Genomic DNA, 17703 nt, shown 5'->3' with positions numbered 1-17703 from the left:
TTTTATTTTCTTCGCTAGGATTGCTAATGACCACAACAACTGTCCAGCTCAGTCTGCTGAGTGGAGGCGTCGTCGCGATAAAGGAGTGGGCGTAAGGGTTAGCAGAGGGTATAGAGTAAAAACGAAAGTTTGTTTGTGGAGTGACTTCCTCTAGAAAAGTTGTCACCGACACTTAGGCCGCGAGGGACAACGAGGACAGACTGCTTGATGTCGCAGTGCTTTTATAAGCTACCCCGGACAACGTGCACGTGCATAGGAATTAGAGTGGAATGCACTACTGACACCAGTTTTTTTTTTCAACCGCATTTGTCGCGTGACCGTGAGTGGCGTGACCTAATTCACTGACAAGGGGGCCACTGGTCGTTAAATGATGGTCTCTTCAGATATCTGGAATCTCGCTCTCTTGCAATTTCCCGTTGGCACAATCGCCTATCCTACGCGATAGCCTTGATGCACACATGTGTCCTGCGCTTGTCTGGAGTGAATGGCGCTAATAGGCGCTGTTGAAAATGCCCCCAAATCGCACTTCCTTACTCTCCTCAGCACCTGCACCCCGCTTGCAGGCGCTTTTTAATATGTCAGTCGCTGCCAATCCGTATAAACATAATAGTGTTCTTCCAAAAAGAACATATACCTACCTTTTCTATCGCTAGATATGCGTATGGTACATTCTTTTTGTTCGAAACAAGCTGGAACCTGTTTCTCGAACAAGCAACGCTGATGAAGTGCCTCCGGTATGCGCGAATCGCGCATATCTCTTTGGGAAAAATAAGTATTGATTGTAGTCATATTGTTAAAAATACATGTTCATTGTAAGAATGAGCTCAGCCTGAATCAATGTTCTGACCTGCTACTCGGCGTTGGGGGAAAAGGAATGGGTGTACAAAAATGTATAGAGAAGACATTGATTACGAGGATGAACATGGTGGTGAAAATCTTGCACGGTCAAAGACTCTTCCAAGTATTTGTCCAGCCCTGCTGTACACTGCTCCACTGAATGAGCGCAATAAGTAATATCTAGCTTATTCTTACGTAAACTGCATATAATGCACCTAATGCATATGATGCCTGCATCATTAAGTACCATACATTGCAGCGTGAAATACAAATTACATATGCGAATAAGTTGCGCGCGGGTCACAACAATTATCACTACAAGTGTTCAGTGGTAATAACATCCAATATTGGTTACAGCACCACACAAAAGTTATGTTGAGACACCCGTTTCTGTAAGTTAATAGAGCAGAACGCCACGGACAGAAGGGGCTCCTGTCGACGAAAATCACACAGCGACAGTGTCAAAGCTCTGACCCTCATCAAGAAATAATGCATCACTCACCTTCGCGCAATCCCAGCGGTAGCTGAAGCATATCCTTCGGGCATCGCAACGGGTCCGCCCGATCTGGAAGCGTACCTCTCCGGAGTGCACTGCATGGTGGTGAGTTGTTTCCGCGTAGGCGACGCGGACCTTCCTGCGGCCATGCATCCTCGACCGCGGCACCGTCCACGAACTTCAGCGCGGGCATAACAAGCTTCAGCGCCTCTCCGTGTTGTTGATTAACTGCGGCCTTTCGCGTGCTGGGAACGGCATCGTGCGCCTTTTGAGTAATAGCAGTGACAAGAAAGCGACGTCGCAGGTCTTGACTATCCTTGTCGCACTTGCCCAATTTCCCGACCGACGCAGACAAAATCTTCTCGGCCATGATCTCGACGTTCGTATGGACGGCAATGACACCAATGACTGAACCAACTCGCACCACGTGTACCGGACTGCGACTGAGGGGAAGGGTTTGTATAGGGGAAAGGGTTATGTTTCTTCAGTCGTTAGTGGAAGCACCGCTCACTCTCTGTGGGGCGGGGGAAGCGAGTCGCATCGACAGGTATGGGCCACATCAGTGAACTAGGGTGATGTTCCGGGAAAGGGTCTTCTTATTGTCTGCCTATGATTGCCCTCCACGTGACCCCGCCTGAATAGAAACTTCACCGAAGCGTCAGTGGCGCACAAAAGCAGTCGTCTTTTCCTTTTTTTAAGATGCGCCCAGTCTTCTAGGTGACACTTCAGTTAGCCTTGGCGACATTCCACGCAGTTGGTGGGAATGCTGAGAATATAGACTTCGCGCAAGCCTACAGAGCGTAGGGGAGCGAATGCTTTTGAGCTAAGACGAAGGCGAAGGGGAGGGGGGATCACTGAAAACGAAAAGAGAGACGTTGTGCAGCATTCTTCTGCAACTTTTCGTCCACTCGGTATAGTGGCGAAAAAGCCACGTGTCTGGTAGGCCAGCCGTCAGGAACCTGTGGCTTTCTTATCTCAATGAATCAAATTATTTGGCACTTATTACGGTATCATGACACAAGAAGGAGAGGTCAAGAACGAAAAGCTCCTAAGTAGCTGCTTGACATGATTCTTGCCTCTACTGCTGGCAGCCGGAAACAAAAACACACATGCAAATAAATTGCATAAATAGGCTTGCTTGAGCTCGTAATATATACTAATTTGTCAAAACTAATGTAAATACAAAACTAGATATTTAAAGTACAATGGCAAATGTATATCAAAAAGCCACACTGATTATTTAGAAGGGTGTCCATTTACCGCGAAATGAGATAATCTTGTTCTTTTTTGATAAAAAGATTTATGGCTTTGTGTTGCGCGCGCTTAAATTTTTGTGCCATAACGCTGGACCGTCATCGATTCTTTCGACCCATGAGCCATCTAAGGCTTTCGCCTTTATATGTATTACTTACGCACGGCTCCCCCTCCCCCCCCACCCCAACTCAAGCGACACCTACACAAACGCTAGCCAAAGACAACCTGGAGAAAGCAGGCGTCCGGAGAGGGGGAAGAGCAGCACACGAACGGGCCTTAGATTCGCACGTGCGATACGAATACGGCACCGGCGCTCTCGAAAGGGCGCGCTGCTGTCGAGGCATCCGAGTTTAGGAATTGTATAGGAAGTTTGGAAAAAAGACCAGCAGCTTGTTGCTTAGTAAACGATGTTGAATCTAGCAATGTCGGCTATTCTGGATTTTTTTTTTCTCTCCGGCACGTTAACACACATCTCACTTGTGGACGACTTACAAAACGTGGCATTAGAAATAATGTTAAGAGGTCGCACTGTAAAAAAACGAAGAATTTCTGTAACATAAGAAATAAAGTTTATTCGTATGCTCCACTCGTAGGGAAGCTGCATGTCACCGGCTTACAGTCACTTTACGCCAACCATTTACGGCGCCTGTGCGTACGACCCACTTAGCGTATCAAGTTCACCGCAAAGATATGATCTAATATTCTCTTTTCGGCTACTGGTTCCTGCTGCAGCGGCCACCTTTCAATGAGGGCGAAATGCGAAATCCGTCGTATACTTTGATTAACGTGCACACTAAATAACGCCAGTCCGGGGTCCGCCACTGATACCCGTAAGTTAATTTTTTTTTTTGCTAATAGCGCAGTAATGTCAGTCCTTATGAAGCTAGACAGATCAACGTGGAAATTTGATGTCATTTCAGAGACCACGGGTACGCGATGACACAATCTGCCGGAGAGATGCTTGCGTATTGTCTCTGCCGAAGATGCTCAGCTTAATTTAACCGTGACTGGACTTGAATGAGGCCTCCTCACTGCATCAGCTACATCGCCATGTCGCTCCGATCGGCTGCTTTATCAATACGGCGAAATGTAAAAGCACTCTAGTACCTAAATTTAGGTAGCGTTGCTCCCCAAATCTGCAGTGAACATTCATTGGGTGTTTTCCCCGAGGCAGCGGCACCGCACGGACAGGAGTGCCCGACACCAACCGTGATGGCCAAACAAGCGGCTCTCTTAGAAGCGACCGAGTAGCGAGCGCGAGCGATATCTGGTTCCGGATTGCCACGTCCTTGCTTTGAAGGTTGGATATCGGAGGTGGAGTTCTGTGAACTATTTTACACATCTTATTGGCCGAAATGAGGTCATCGAATTCCCTTCTGTAGTGTACTAGCGAAGAATAACGTTTTAAAAGCGGACCTTTGGCGAAGAAAGAGGAGTGCTCAGGACTCCTGACGTCTGAAGACATGTGTGAGCTCTCACCACACCCTTACAAAAATGCCTATTAACATTATTCCGAACTTCTACCGACTTTCCATTTACTTTATTTACAGTGAATATACATTTACATTCTATTAGCATTTGTTCATACACTGTTAAAAGACTTCCTCCTTACTTTTGAATAAAGAAAATTTTAAATAAACCATTAAAAGGCTTCCTTCTTACTTTTGTATGAAGTACATTTTAAATACACCATTATTGACTTCCTTCTTACTTTTGTATAACGAAAATTTCTAATACACCGTTAAAGACTTCCTTCTTACTTTTGTATAAAGAATATTTCAAATACACCGTTAAAAGATTTCCTTCTTACTTTTGCACATAGAATATTTTAAGTGCCTCATCAACATGCGCGGGGCTCGGGGCTCGAGCGTGAATTTGCCCTTAGCACGCACTGCTGTTGCAACGCCACCACTTAGCTTTGCAATAAGATAACCAGGTCAGTGCACTCCGCGATATAAATAGTACGCTCTAAGCTGGAACGTGTCAGCATAGTAGCGGCACGTTATTTGTTAAAAAGAAGAAAAAGAGCCGAAACTCAGGGTAACACGGTGCTGGAGCTTTGTAGCTCAAAGTCCAAAAGGCTGCAAAGTACAGCTGCTGCTGAGTGAGAGCGCGTATAGACCTGAGAGCCGCACAGGTCGAATAGAAATAAAAGCTGAACTCTGTGGAAGTATAACACCTTTCTGTGAAAAAAGAATTAAATTACCCTTACTGTATAAAAAAAATGTAGCTTAGTACGCGTCCCTATTCGCGCGCTTTCGTCCAGGCCTCCTACCGACGGCTTCTGCACGTTAAAGGAAACTTATAGAACGTTGCATCAAAGTGACGGCAAAGTAACTATGTCAACTGATATCATATCGACTGATATGGTATGACTAATAAAAATCGGGCCCCTCGGTTAACCCCCTTTCTTCTCGTTGATGTCAACTGATGTGCTTTACGGCGATGGCAGCTTGATGTGTGTGAAAACATATTGAAAAGAAATAATTATGCACACTTAATATTCAGAGATCTTGTTTCACAACACGGCGACAAAATTTTGAGCTCCGACAAGTGGTTATCTTGGCATTCCGGATACCAAGAGCCAGGATATCAAAGACCATGATTTTGCCGTTCTTCGTGCGTCTGAAAACTGCTAACGTCATAGCCGCCACGCCTTGGACAAGTATTTGACTATAAAAAAATACTAGTACTATAATAGGGTTAGCTATATTTGGCGCTGGGCGCCATGGATCAAAGTTTTGCCTTTGAAAGCGGCAAGTGCTAAAGGATGTTCTTGCGCAAAATAGAACAACCAGATAATTTATCCAATATGACTTTATTTTTCTATGTTTATTACATTTCGTGGAAAAAGCCGGTTTTCCGAAAAATAATTGCCTCGAAAAATAAAACAATACAGCCCCTAAATCCACAACAAATTGCGCCGGCTGTCTTGGCAGGATGTTTTTTTTTTTTTTCAACCTCGGCCAGGAGGTACAATCCTCCCTGGAAGTGCAGTTCCCAGAAAGGGGTGCGCAAACAAAGGCAGGCCACAGCTTTCACCTAGAGGCGAGGAATGTCTAGGTGTGAGTCAATCATACCAAGGTACGGGGGAGGGGGTGCATGTTTGTGCGTAAAGAGGGGCTTTAGTTCCGCGGCGGTCAAAGCGAAGGGGGTGGATCGAAAGAATGTCACATGCCTCTCCCCCGCATGCTCAGAAATTTGACAGTGGTCCGAGTCGAAGCAAAGAGAGATACCATCACAATCGCCATCAAGTCCTTTGCGACGCCGGCAGGGTACGGTCGGAGCGATGTAGGTGTTTGGTCGCGTATTGTAGCAGCCATCTAGCTATTTTTGCTGCTGTTTATGCTTATTCTGTGTTGTGGCTAATTCATCGATGCAAGCCAACCAGCAACGTGTTTGCGAAGCCCGCGGTGCTTTCTTCGTTCCGTGATGTGAACGTTTCTGGAACTTCTCTGCCAGCTGCGATGCAGTGTCGTGTGAAGTGATTTCTTATTAGCACTGTCCATATTTTAAACTGCACGCTGCACAAATAGCGAACAGCTGCTTCCTCAAGTCTGCTATGCGCCGAAGTTTTCTCTATCTCCAAACTATAATAAAACGTATGTTCTTTTTCATCATTTTTCATAAACATATTAGTTTGATGTTATTTTATTTCAGTTTCTTATGCCGCATTTTGGCAGGTTATTATAGCGCGAACTGTAACGATGTGAAATGTTATAAGAACGATTTTCTTACATTTTTTAGCTTCCCCGTGTCATGCGGTTCGCTTGAAGTTGCTATAAACGAGAAGTGTACAAATACTTCGTTTTCAAAGCGTTCGCAGTGACTTAATGTCTGAAAAATATTCTCATCATGTGAATATTGTGAACCGGTATTTTTTGACACCGACATGTTGTTTTCGAGTAGAAATAAACGAACACTTCAAATTACAGAAGCGTTCCATATAATAAAGCCGGCTTAAAACTGCATCAGTCAGCCATTGGTTGCTATCACTGACAAAGCATTTGTATTCTTGAATACTGCTTCAAGCTCTGTAATCTGTTTATATAAATATGCATGACACGTTTTGCACATGCTCGGTGCAACTAGCTGGCGCTGTTACGTTCTGTCTCTCCAAAAATAAACAGTTGTGAGTAAGTGCTCGCGTGTCCACCTTCTCTGCGTCCGTGTCTATTGTGCGCGCTACAAAGTTCACTATGAATGAACCATGTAATTGACTATATGAGTGAGTAAATTACTTGTGCAGAAAATTGGTTAAGAAACACACTGGACACTTTCCTAATTTTAATAACACGAAGTAAGTACAACGCAGCAAAGGATAAGCATTGCAAAATATGCCCCATCCTTGCCATCTCCTCTGCAAGTAAACCGGGGTGACGGTTACAATTTTAGCATTCATGCAAACCTTGTTAAAAAGCTATTCTATGTATGTGATATCCTAACCTGAACATGATGTTAACACTGACCATCTTGTTTGTGTGCGGCGTTGGTTCATTCTACAAGCATTCTGAGAGACATAAGCTCTGAACGTAAAAAAATACATTAATCGACGCTTGCTAGAGATTATGTGACAGCTGCCATGCCGTAATCAACTAAGTCTTTATTCATTTATTGTTTATTAATTTCTCCGTTCTCTCACAATTCTGTGTAAATATTTTTGTGTGAATAAACTTCTTTCAGTGCAAACTTGCATTTGTTTTCCATGTACATGCGTCTTGTAGGTTGCATACTGCATTTTACCAACATGTTCACACATACTGACAAATTTTTACACTATACTACTAGGTCGTACGTCGGACAAATGTTACTAGGGTTATAGTAAGACGTCAGTAGCAAGTACATAAGCACATGTAAGTAAAATATTGCCAGAGTGTTACTACAGAGCCTAAATACTTGTGTTGGTTGACGGTTAGTACAATGTTTATAGACCATCTGTGAACATGCTTCAATTGAAGTACGGTGGCCAATTCTTGAGAGGATGTTATTAGGCTGTATAAAGACAAATGTTAATATGTGACTGGTAGGAAGTTGGCAGAACGTTTACAAACATTGTTCCATTGGAAGAATGGTAATACAACGTGTAAGGCCTCCTAATAGAGCATTGGTAGGCAGTAGGCAAAACGTTTACAAACGTTCTTCAATTGGAAGAATGTTAATATGGCGTATAAAGAAGGCCTGTTAATAGGTGGTTGGTAGGAAGTAGGCAGAAAATATATGAACATTCTTCTTTTGAAAGAATGTTACTAGGGTGTATAAAGACAAATTTTCATATGAAATTGGTAGGAAGCCTAAAGACATCTCATGGACACGTTTCTATTGGTAGTTGGTGGCCAATTGTTTCTAGGGTGTTACTAGAGCGTTGTTAGAATGTATAAAGACAGCTGGTAGGATTTCAATTGACTGTTGGTAGGTTCTAGTAACAATAGTCTAAAGACAGTCTAAAAAATGTTGCTAGAAATTTTTATACGGGAATTGTTCCAATACTCAATCAGACTTGAAGCTTTCAATGTCTGCTAATTACTAGAACAGCACCAGATCTCATTCTGTGGCAAGGGGTGGCACGCATTTGCTTAGATCTAGACTGATGCATGTCTTTCATTCGCATTGAGGTTCCCAATACTTTCTAGTCTTATGTGAAAATACAGCACAATGCATCTATGGTATACGTAAGGCTGCTTTGTTCTTCAAGCCGAATCAACAAGAAGCAGCTAATTCCGTTTCTGCAAACCTTACCCAATTTCCTAACCATTCCTTGGTCAAAAGTGTATAAAATGAATCTGTGCTTGTTCTATTCTTTCACAGGTAGACTTAGGTGACGGTGTATATGTTGAAAAGGGCCTGCTGAAGAGGCTGCGCCTGCATGCTAACAATGCAGGCTTTCAGTTAGCAGGGGGCCTCCTTAAAGCTCCTTTTACAAAAAAAAGAGGTTGAAGCGAGGTCCTTCTTTGGGCGGCCGTCAAATGCCTTCCATCCCTTTATAAAAAAAAAGAGCGATAATCTCATTTCGCGGTGAACGGACACCCTTCTAAATAATCAGTGCGGCTTTTTGATGTACATTTTCCATTGTGCTTTAATACTCTACTTGTGTATTTACATTAGTTATGACAAATTAGTATATATGCGAGCTAAAGCAAGCCTATTTATTCAATATATTTACATGTGTGTTTTTGTTTCCGGCTGCCAGCAGTAGAGGCAGGAATCATGTCAAGCGGCTTCTTAGCAGCTTTTTGTTCTTGACCTCTCGTTCTTGTGTCATGATACCGTAATAAGACCCAAATAAATTGATTGATTGAGATAAGAAAATCACTGATTCTTGATGGCTGGCCTACCAAACACGTGGCTTTTACGCCACCATACCGAGTGGACGAAAAGTTGCAGAAGAATGCTGCACAACGTCTCTCCTTTCGTTTTCAATGATCCCCTCCCCCCTCCGCCTTCATCTTAGCTCAAAGGCATGCGCTCTCCTACCCTCTTTAGACTTCCGCGAAGTCTACATTCTCAGCATTCTCACCCACTCCGTGGAATGTCGCCAAGGCTAACAGATGTGTTTTCTTGGAGAGTGACTGAATCTTAAATAAAGGAAAGACGACTGCTTTTGTGCGCCACTGAGCCTTCGGTGAAGCTTCTATTCAGACGGGGTCACGTGGAGGGCAATCATAGGCAGACAATAAGAAGACCCTTTCCCGGAACATCACCCTAGTGCACCGATGCGGCCCGTACCTCTGGATGCGATGCGTTTCCCCCGCCCCACAGAGAGTGAGCGGTGCTTTCACTAACGACTGAAGAAACATAACCCTTTCCCCTATACAAACCCTTCCCCTCAGCCGCAGTCCGGTACACGTGATGCGAGTTGGTTCAGTCATTGGTTTCATAGCCGTCCATACGAACGCCGAGATCATGGCCGAGAAGATTTTGTCTGCTTCGGTCGGGAAACTGGGCAAGCGCGACAAGGATAGTCAAGACCTGCGACGTCGCTTTCTTGTGACTGCTATTACTCAAAAGGCGCACGATGCCGTTCCCAGCACGCGAAAGGCCGCAGTTAATCAACAACACGGAGAGGCGCTGAAGCTTGTTATGCCCGCGCTGAAGTTCGTGGACGGTGCCGCGGTCGAGGATGCATGGCCGCAGGAAGGTCCGCGTCGCCTACGCGGAAACAACTCACCACCATGCAGTGCACTCCGGAGAGGTGCGCTTCCAGATCGGGCGGACCCGTTACGAAGCCCGAAGGATATGGTTCAGCAACCGTTGGGAATGCGCGAAGGTGAGTGATGCATTCTTCCTTGATAAGGGGAGAGCTTTGACACTGCCGCTGTGTGGTTTTCGTCGACTGGCGCCCCTTCTGTCCGTGGCGTTCTGCTCTATTAACTTAGAGAAACAGGTGTCTCAACATAACTTTTGTGTGGTGCTGTAACTAATATTGAATGTTTTTACCACTGAACACTTGTAGTGATAATTGTTGTTTCTCGCGCGCACCTTATCCCCATAAGCACCTTGTATTTCACGCTCTAATGTATGGTACTTAATGATCCAGATATCATATGTATTATGTACATTATATCAATTTACGTAAGAATAAGGTAAATTTCATTTATTACGCTCATTCGGTTGAGCAGTGTAAAGCGCGGCTGGACAAGAGACTTTGAAGAGCCTTGGATCGTGCAAGATTTCTCCCACCATGTTCATCCTCGTAATCAAGGTCTTTTCTATTATTTTTTCTACACCCATTCATTTTCCCCCAACGCCGAGTAGCAGGTCAGAACATTGGTTCAGGCTGACCTCATTATTTCTCTCATAATACATGTCTTTTTTAACAATAACACTGCAATCAATACTTATTTTTCCCCAAGAGAGATGCGCCATTCGCGCATACCTGAGGCACTTCATAAGAGTTGCTTGTTTGAGAAACAGGTTCGATGTCGTTTCGGACAAAGAGGATTGTGCCACACGCAAATCTAGCGATGAAAAGGCAGTGATATGTTCTTTTTGGAAGGAGAGAATTATGTTTGTACGTATTGGCAATGGGTGACATATTAAAAGGCGCCTGCAAGCGGGGTGCTGTGGGAGAGGACTGCTTGGAAGAGCGATTTGGGGCATTTTCAACGGCGTCTATTAGCACGATTCACTCCAGACAAGGGCAGGACACATCATGTCTGCAAGAAGACTATCGGTCAGGATAGGCGATTGTGCCGACGGGAAATTGCAATAGAGCGGGATTCCAGAAATCTGAAGGGCGCCTACAATCATTTACCGACCAGCGGCTCGCTTGTCAGGGGAGCACCACGGGGCCGCACAAAAGCCCCCCACGGGTTCACGCTGGTTTGGGCGCTTGCCAAGGTCAATGCACCAAATGATGACGGTTGATGAATACAATTCTGCTCCCCGTATCAAAATGGCGCGTCTAGAAAGGTTTCTGAAGTGTGCACATACTTTGCCTCCACCACTCCTTACTCCTCAGAAGCGTGAGCCGATATCCTACACACATGTCATCAATCGTGCATCTGCGTCTATGAGACTTTATGACAGAAGAGAGAGATGAAATATTTATTGCACAAATCTTTTTTAAGTTCTTTATCAAGAAATGTTATGCACACTATGGTCCCTGACGGTGTCTGTTTCGTAGCGGTGCAGTATACGTCAGTTGCAGGTGTGTGGTACGCGACAACATTTTAGAGCGCAGCTCTTTGGCGTCCGTTCCTGGGTTTCGCGTCGTCGTCGGCCTCGTAACCAGCTCCGCCCCCCTTTCATCCCCCAGCGCTAGCAGCGACCGACTGATACCGCTGGATGCCGCTGACGCCGCTAGAGAGTCAAGATAACGTGACTGCATAGAACACCGTCGCCGCCATGCAGAAAGAGGAGGAAAGGGTCCCCCCCCCCTGTTCTTGTGTGGCGGATAGGGTGCTCTTCAGTTGCCGACGCGCCGGTTATTCGTTGTCCCTGAAACCAACTCCGCAGCTGGGGTTGACTCACTATCGGCGTCAGCGGCATCAGTCAGTCGCTGCTATCTCTTCCCTCCTCCCTTTATCGTGTTGTCCGCTTGCTGCGCGCGCTTCTGCCCCCATCGTTTGCCGCTGGGTGTACACGCCACCCCCCTCCCCCCTCTTCCTGCGAGTCTCCGGTTGTCAAAGCGCCGGCTCGAACTTAATTCCTTTCTTCGCTCCTCCTCCAATGCAACCCCTGCGCGGTGGCAATCAGAGAGCCAGATCGGTGGCGGCGGATCTGTATATGTGCACCGCCCGAGCCGAAATTGCCGCTGCCGTTCGCCCTGTGCGGTGGCAATCAGAGAGCCAGATCGGTGGCGGCTTGACATAAAGACAAACAGCAATTTCCTAACACTTATGCGGGAGAACATCCCGTTCCTCTCGCTCGTAACGCGTCCCCCGGCTGTGACAACCTCGCGAGGCACTTGTATAGATCTCGTCTTTGAGAATCAAGCATTGGTGTACCAAGTCGAACATATATCAGTCTATTTCTCCGACCACAAAGCTTCCTTCATGACTGTCAACAACTGTTAGTGGAGTCTTTGTTAAAGGAATACGTGTGAAAAATAACAAAAAAAATTCTGTGATAGCGCATACATGTGTTGCTCGATTTCTTTGCCTCAATCTATCGAAAAGGTGAGACAGCTTACTTGCTGCGCTCAAATTTCGCATTAGGAAGTAACGTAATCGTCAGTAATTTTTTTTAAATCGAGGTTTCTTGTCCTTTTTCCTTCGAATTTCCCAGTGATGCTGTAGTCTGGCACACGACGTCGGGAATTCTTCAGAGCGTGTGTATACATGACAGTCGCATGGCAGAGAAGAAAAGCGACGTTTGGAGCTCTCCAAGGGGTTCCATGTGCACAATACCCTCTGGAGCTGCCTCTGCGTCACCACATTAGGCTCTTGAGAGCTGTAATTATCCGTGACATCCCACTCAAAGCATTGCAGAAACTTCAGAGCTTACCTTTCTGGTAACGTGCAAGACCAGAGGGAGAAGGGGCACAGAATGGGTAGATCCGACACAGTCACGAAACAAGTGATGAACAGCCGTGCTATTCTTCGTTCTCAGTGCCCATATGCAAGAAGGGGGGGGGGGGAGGGCAGATAGGGAGAAGGTGACGCGTGAAGCTAAGGAAACGCTACTACTATAACACGACAGTGTTTGCGGGCTCATTCCATCAAATGTATTTTAAAGTTAGCGCACGATTCTGCTTTTTCTGAAAAATAAACAACCGACTGTGTCAAGCGGACCACTTACGCAGGACATGCAACAGCAGAGCTGCATTAAAGCACACTGTAGGGTCTCGGCGACACTACGGAAGCGGTCACACCCCAAATCAACACTTCTCTCCCCGCGGGATTGCTTCGCAGGCATTGCATTGCTACAGGTTGCGGCTTTGCTACCGACTGCGGCATCCGCATTTGAACGGGGACGAAAGAAAAAACGCTCGTTTCTTTAGATTTGAGGACAGATTAAATAGCGCCACGGTGTGAAAACTGATTCGTATGGTGTGCAGCAACGTCTCAAGCAAACAGCACAGACAGCTTCGCCTACGTCGATTGCCAGTGCATGGGATTCGAATATTTTTCTTAGGCGGAATCTTCCTTTCCGAACTATCGCAGCATAATAAAGCACGGTGCGTTAGGAAAGGAAACAAGGCACAAAAGTTAACCAGTCAAGTATCCGGCTGGCTAGGCCAAGAGAAAGAATGGAGACAGAAAGGAATGCGGTGAATGTGAGCACGTGCCTGCACAGCACTATAATCATTAGTCAAAACAAGGAAAATTTCGAAGAAGCAGGGGTCGTTAAATCGCCGTAACATGTATATATGCACTAAATAAGTTCTGTACTTTTGTGTGAAGCATTCAAATACGTGGAGTGAGACACGTATTAAGGTGGCGCCAACTCCGGCGGCGCGGGCTCTGCATTTCAGTCATTGTCTGCCAACGCACTGTGCTTTCTGCGCTCATTTGACGGATGATAAATATGCTGCATTACAATGCTTACTCTCTGCGCTTCCTACTGACACCTCGCATTATCGACTAGCCTGAAGCGTTGCCTGGCGGCAATCAAAACAGTGTGAGGAAAAAACGACGTTCTTGCTGCAGTGGCTTCTGTTGTACAGCATTTCCGGCAAAAATGTTTAACATATCAAAATGAAGTTTGCTCTGCCCTTACCTGAAATGGTATAGACGTTTTCTATGAAAAGAGATTGTGTGTAATTACTTAGAAAATTATGCTGGCCCTAATTAAAATGGGCAGAACGATAAACCTTTATGAATAAATATATTGCTTCCTTTTGAATACAAAAGAATAACGTTCAGTGGTTTTCTAGGTTACTGTGCACTTATCTATGCGAAGTAGCTTTCTGTTCTGACCAACACGTCGTGAGTTATTGCTTCGAATTGACAATTGATGACTTTACTTGGTCACACTTTAGCTAAGGAGAGGCGATACTATTGAGCGTGAAATTCTGAAATTTTCGATAATCAAGCAGCAATCCCTTTCCTGCGATTCTATGAATATAAAATTGCCGTATGCTGGTTGAGGAATCTAAAAGGGGGCAATAATTTTAGCTAACTTTTCTCCTGGCCGGTTCGTCGCAAATTGACATTCTTTTTCATGTGCATGCAAACTCACAACACATGCTGTACATTATTGGAGCCATACAATGGGTTCGAATTATTAGCACTCAGGAGTTTTACTAAGCAGTGCTTGAAACAAAAAAAATTCAATGAATATCACAGCAGTTCTTGCTGGTGGGGCCATTTCTGTAATAAAATATCAGGCTGCTTCGCGTCAGTTCCAACATTTGTCAAATGTGACGCCACTGAAAATTACAAAGCGGGCAAACCGCGGATGAACTCCTTCTCCAGATTGGAGTGTTTGGCTAAGTCTAGGCGCCACGCCTAACCCACATTCCTTCATGCATACAAATCTGCAACCACGGCTTCAACGTGGTCCTGAGGCAGCTCACTCACTTGTGCCTGCTGGAAAGGAAGCACCTTGCACGGTACATCATGAGTGCATGCCAGCTAGCCAGGAGGTTAAGGTATTGTGGGACTGTGCCCAGAACAATTGCAGATAAACTAAGATTCTAGAAATTTCCTGAGGCTCACTTTTGTTCCCAGGCGACAGCGGAAGCGTTTTCGAAGTGCACACAGATCTTTCCTTCGCCTCCTCATAGTTACGAGGCTCGTACGACAATATCTGGAAACTTACTTTCCCGACGCGGTGACTGCGATCTGTTTGGCACAGTACTGTGTTTGCCCTAATCTCACGTGCCATCGGTTGAACGATAACATTGGCAGCAACCGATGAGCGAGCTTTTATTTCCCCAACTGGAGCTATATATGCGCACTGCTGCATGTCCTGTAGCATTCCAAAGCGTGCGCAACGTACCGAATGTCCTGACGCGCAGTGAAGTTTTAAAGCACGTGATTTCCCAGGTGCAAAACCTGCAGACAGCTTCAAAGCGACATTAAAAATTAAAGGCGCCGCAAGCAGTTATACACACAAAGGCAAAACTAGCTTTACTTGTGCAAGTTCGGATGTGATTTATATGCTTGAATGTTCCTTTTGTCAGAAACAATATATCGGTGAAACGGGGGCAATCAACAGACGTCAGATTTAATGGACATCGCGCGGACATAGCTAGAAAGCTTCGCAAAGCCGTCGCTGAGGACTACAACAAACTGGGTCACGATTTTGATGATCTTATAGTCAAATTTCCCTTCTGAACGAGCAAAAAATGTGCAGAATCATACCTTGTGTATAAGTTCAAGACATTCCAAGGGATCTTTAGAATTGATTCGCTATGTGAAATTTCAAGCCATAGACAATACAATAGCCCTTAGCTTGGTTGCGTAGTTACTTTGCTTGCTTTTAATGCGAAGCTTTCATTGCCTCTTCGACTTTGCCACTGGTGCTGCTGCTGTCGCGTATACCGCGCCGGGGGGGGGGGGGGTCATAGCGTGTATATACCAGGCAGGTGAGAGTAAGAGAGGAAAGGCAACGGTAGAAACTCGTTTTCCCCCCACCGCATCAAATGTGCACAATGCCCTCTTGAGCTCCCTGGCCGTCGCCACGTTAGCCGCTTGACAGCTGTAATTATCCGTGACTGCCCTCAGAAGCATTGTCGACACGGCAGCTCTTCCCTTTCTAGTAGCGCGCGAGGCCAGAGGGGACGCAGAAGGGACTGCAGAGAGGAAAAGAAGAGGAGAAGAAGGAGACGCAGGAAAAGGGCAGTTAGCATTAAGAGAGGGGTGTGGCGACGTGAGAAGGTTGCAGTGAAACAGGATGAGCTTACGTTGAAGGTACGGTAGAGTACGTTGCTGCTATTTCTGAAAAATACACGCCATCGAAATATGTCCAGTGGGCAACTTATGCAGGGTGTGCAGAAGCAAAGCAGCAATAATTAAAGCCCACCGCAGCGTCCAGGAGACACTACGGAAGCGGTCAACCCTCAAATCAACACTTTTGTGCCCTGCGCGTTAGCTTTGCGGTTATGGCATTGCTAGTGTTCGTGGATTTGATACCAATCGCGGCAGCCGCATTTCGACGGGGGCGAAATACAAAACACATTTGTACTTAGATTTTGGGACACGTTAAAGAGCATCATCGTGTCAAAATTAATCCGATGTCCGCCTCTACGGCTTGCCTCATAATCCGAGTGTGGTTATGGCACATACAGCCCCATGATCCAATTCAAGTTTGATACTTCTACCACAATACGATGTGCCATGTGAGGAAATGACAACGCTCAACCTTCCGCCCCCCCCCCCCCCGAAGGTTATAAAACACGGCCCACAAGAACCCATCAAGCAAACACCTCTCCATGTGTGTTCTCTGTACTACGCAGACAAGCAGCCGCGGTCCACGCAAGGAAACGTTTAACATGAACTCACCGTTCTCGTGTTAGCCTAAAGGTTGAAGAAATTAAGCGTTAGCTGTCAACATCACCGCTTGTTATCGTCAATCAAAGGATCCAGCACGGAAATCTTCGCTTACATCGATTCCTACAGTGCGTGGGATCTGCATAATTTTTTCTTTCGTTTAATTTCTTCGCCTTTCTTTCCTATTATTTATTGACTTATTCCAAATCAGATATTTTCATTTTTTTCACAAGCACCTGTTTCTGCCGCTCCTTCTATTGTCTGTTTCACAGACACGATAGCTCATGACCACCAGCGAGCAGGTAATAGAGGGGCACTGTGCACGTCGTTGACCCGCCGACTGACACGGCCGTTGACATGTGACTGACAGACGGCTGTGTCACCGGCCTTAAGCGCAGCACTCCTTTATTCTCCATTCTACACCATTGCTGTTAACACACCTTCGCTGGTTAACACACCCCGTCTTACCCTCTCTCACCTTTAGAAGAACCCTACCGATCAACGCTGCTTAGCTTCAGCGACTGCAGGAGCCGGCATTCTTGCACAAGGACATGGCCGTTGGCCTAGGCACATTTCTTCGCCACACAACTTCCCCATTAATGTTCATGCAGTTTGCAAACAACGCTAAATAATGCGACGCCTCTTAAATAAACAACATCTTTTTCGGGATGCGTGAGGATAATAGTGCTTTAGTTGGCTGCACGCAAAACCTTTCCCTCGGGCATTGTTATGATCGGGGGTTCAATGCCATCGCTCGTGATCCGTTGTCAAGATTGGAGTCGGGCATGAATTAGAAGGTAGCTGGCCCATGCCGTCGTCCAACTTATCCACGCTGAGGACGTTGATGAAGGGAAGGACTGTTTCTCATTGAGAACGAGGAATATGGATTTATTTACAGTATTCATATCAGTCTAACATGATTCTTTGAGAAAGTACATCAGTCTAAAATGACTGCTTGAGAGAGAGTGTCCCGAGCAGCCGCACAACAGCGGTTTTTAAACACTCGGTCCTCTCCCGATACAAGGTGATGTGAACGTCCGTTTAGTCATCGCAAACTAGCCGCCTCTCTGCCGCACGGTTTACACACACACACGCCTACACACACGTGTTTACGGTCCGAAACCGACACCACACGAATTTCAGAGAACTCGTAGCCGTTCCGGGTAGCGCGTTGTCTTGCGTCCCGCTCGGTGCGTGAGAAGGAGTGTCCGTCGGCGTTCCCGCGGCAGCTCCCCCGCC

This window comes from Dermacentor variabilis, chromosome 3, assembly GCF_050947875.1.
Source record: "Dermacentor variabilis isolate Ectoservices chromosome 3, ASM5094787v1, whole genome shotgun sequence".
NCBI lineage: Eukaryota > Metazoa > Arthropoda > Arachnida > Ixodida > Ixodidae > Dermacentor > Dermacentor variabilis.
Note: the sequence above shows the minus strand (reverse complement) of the source record.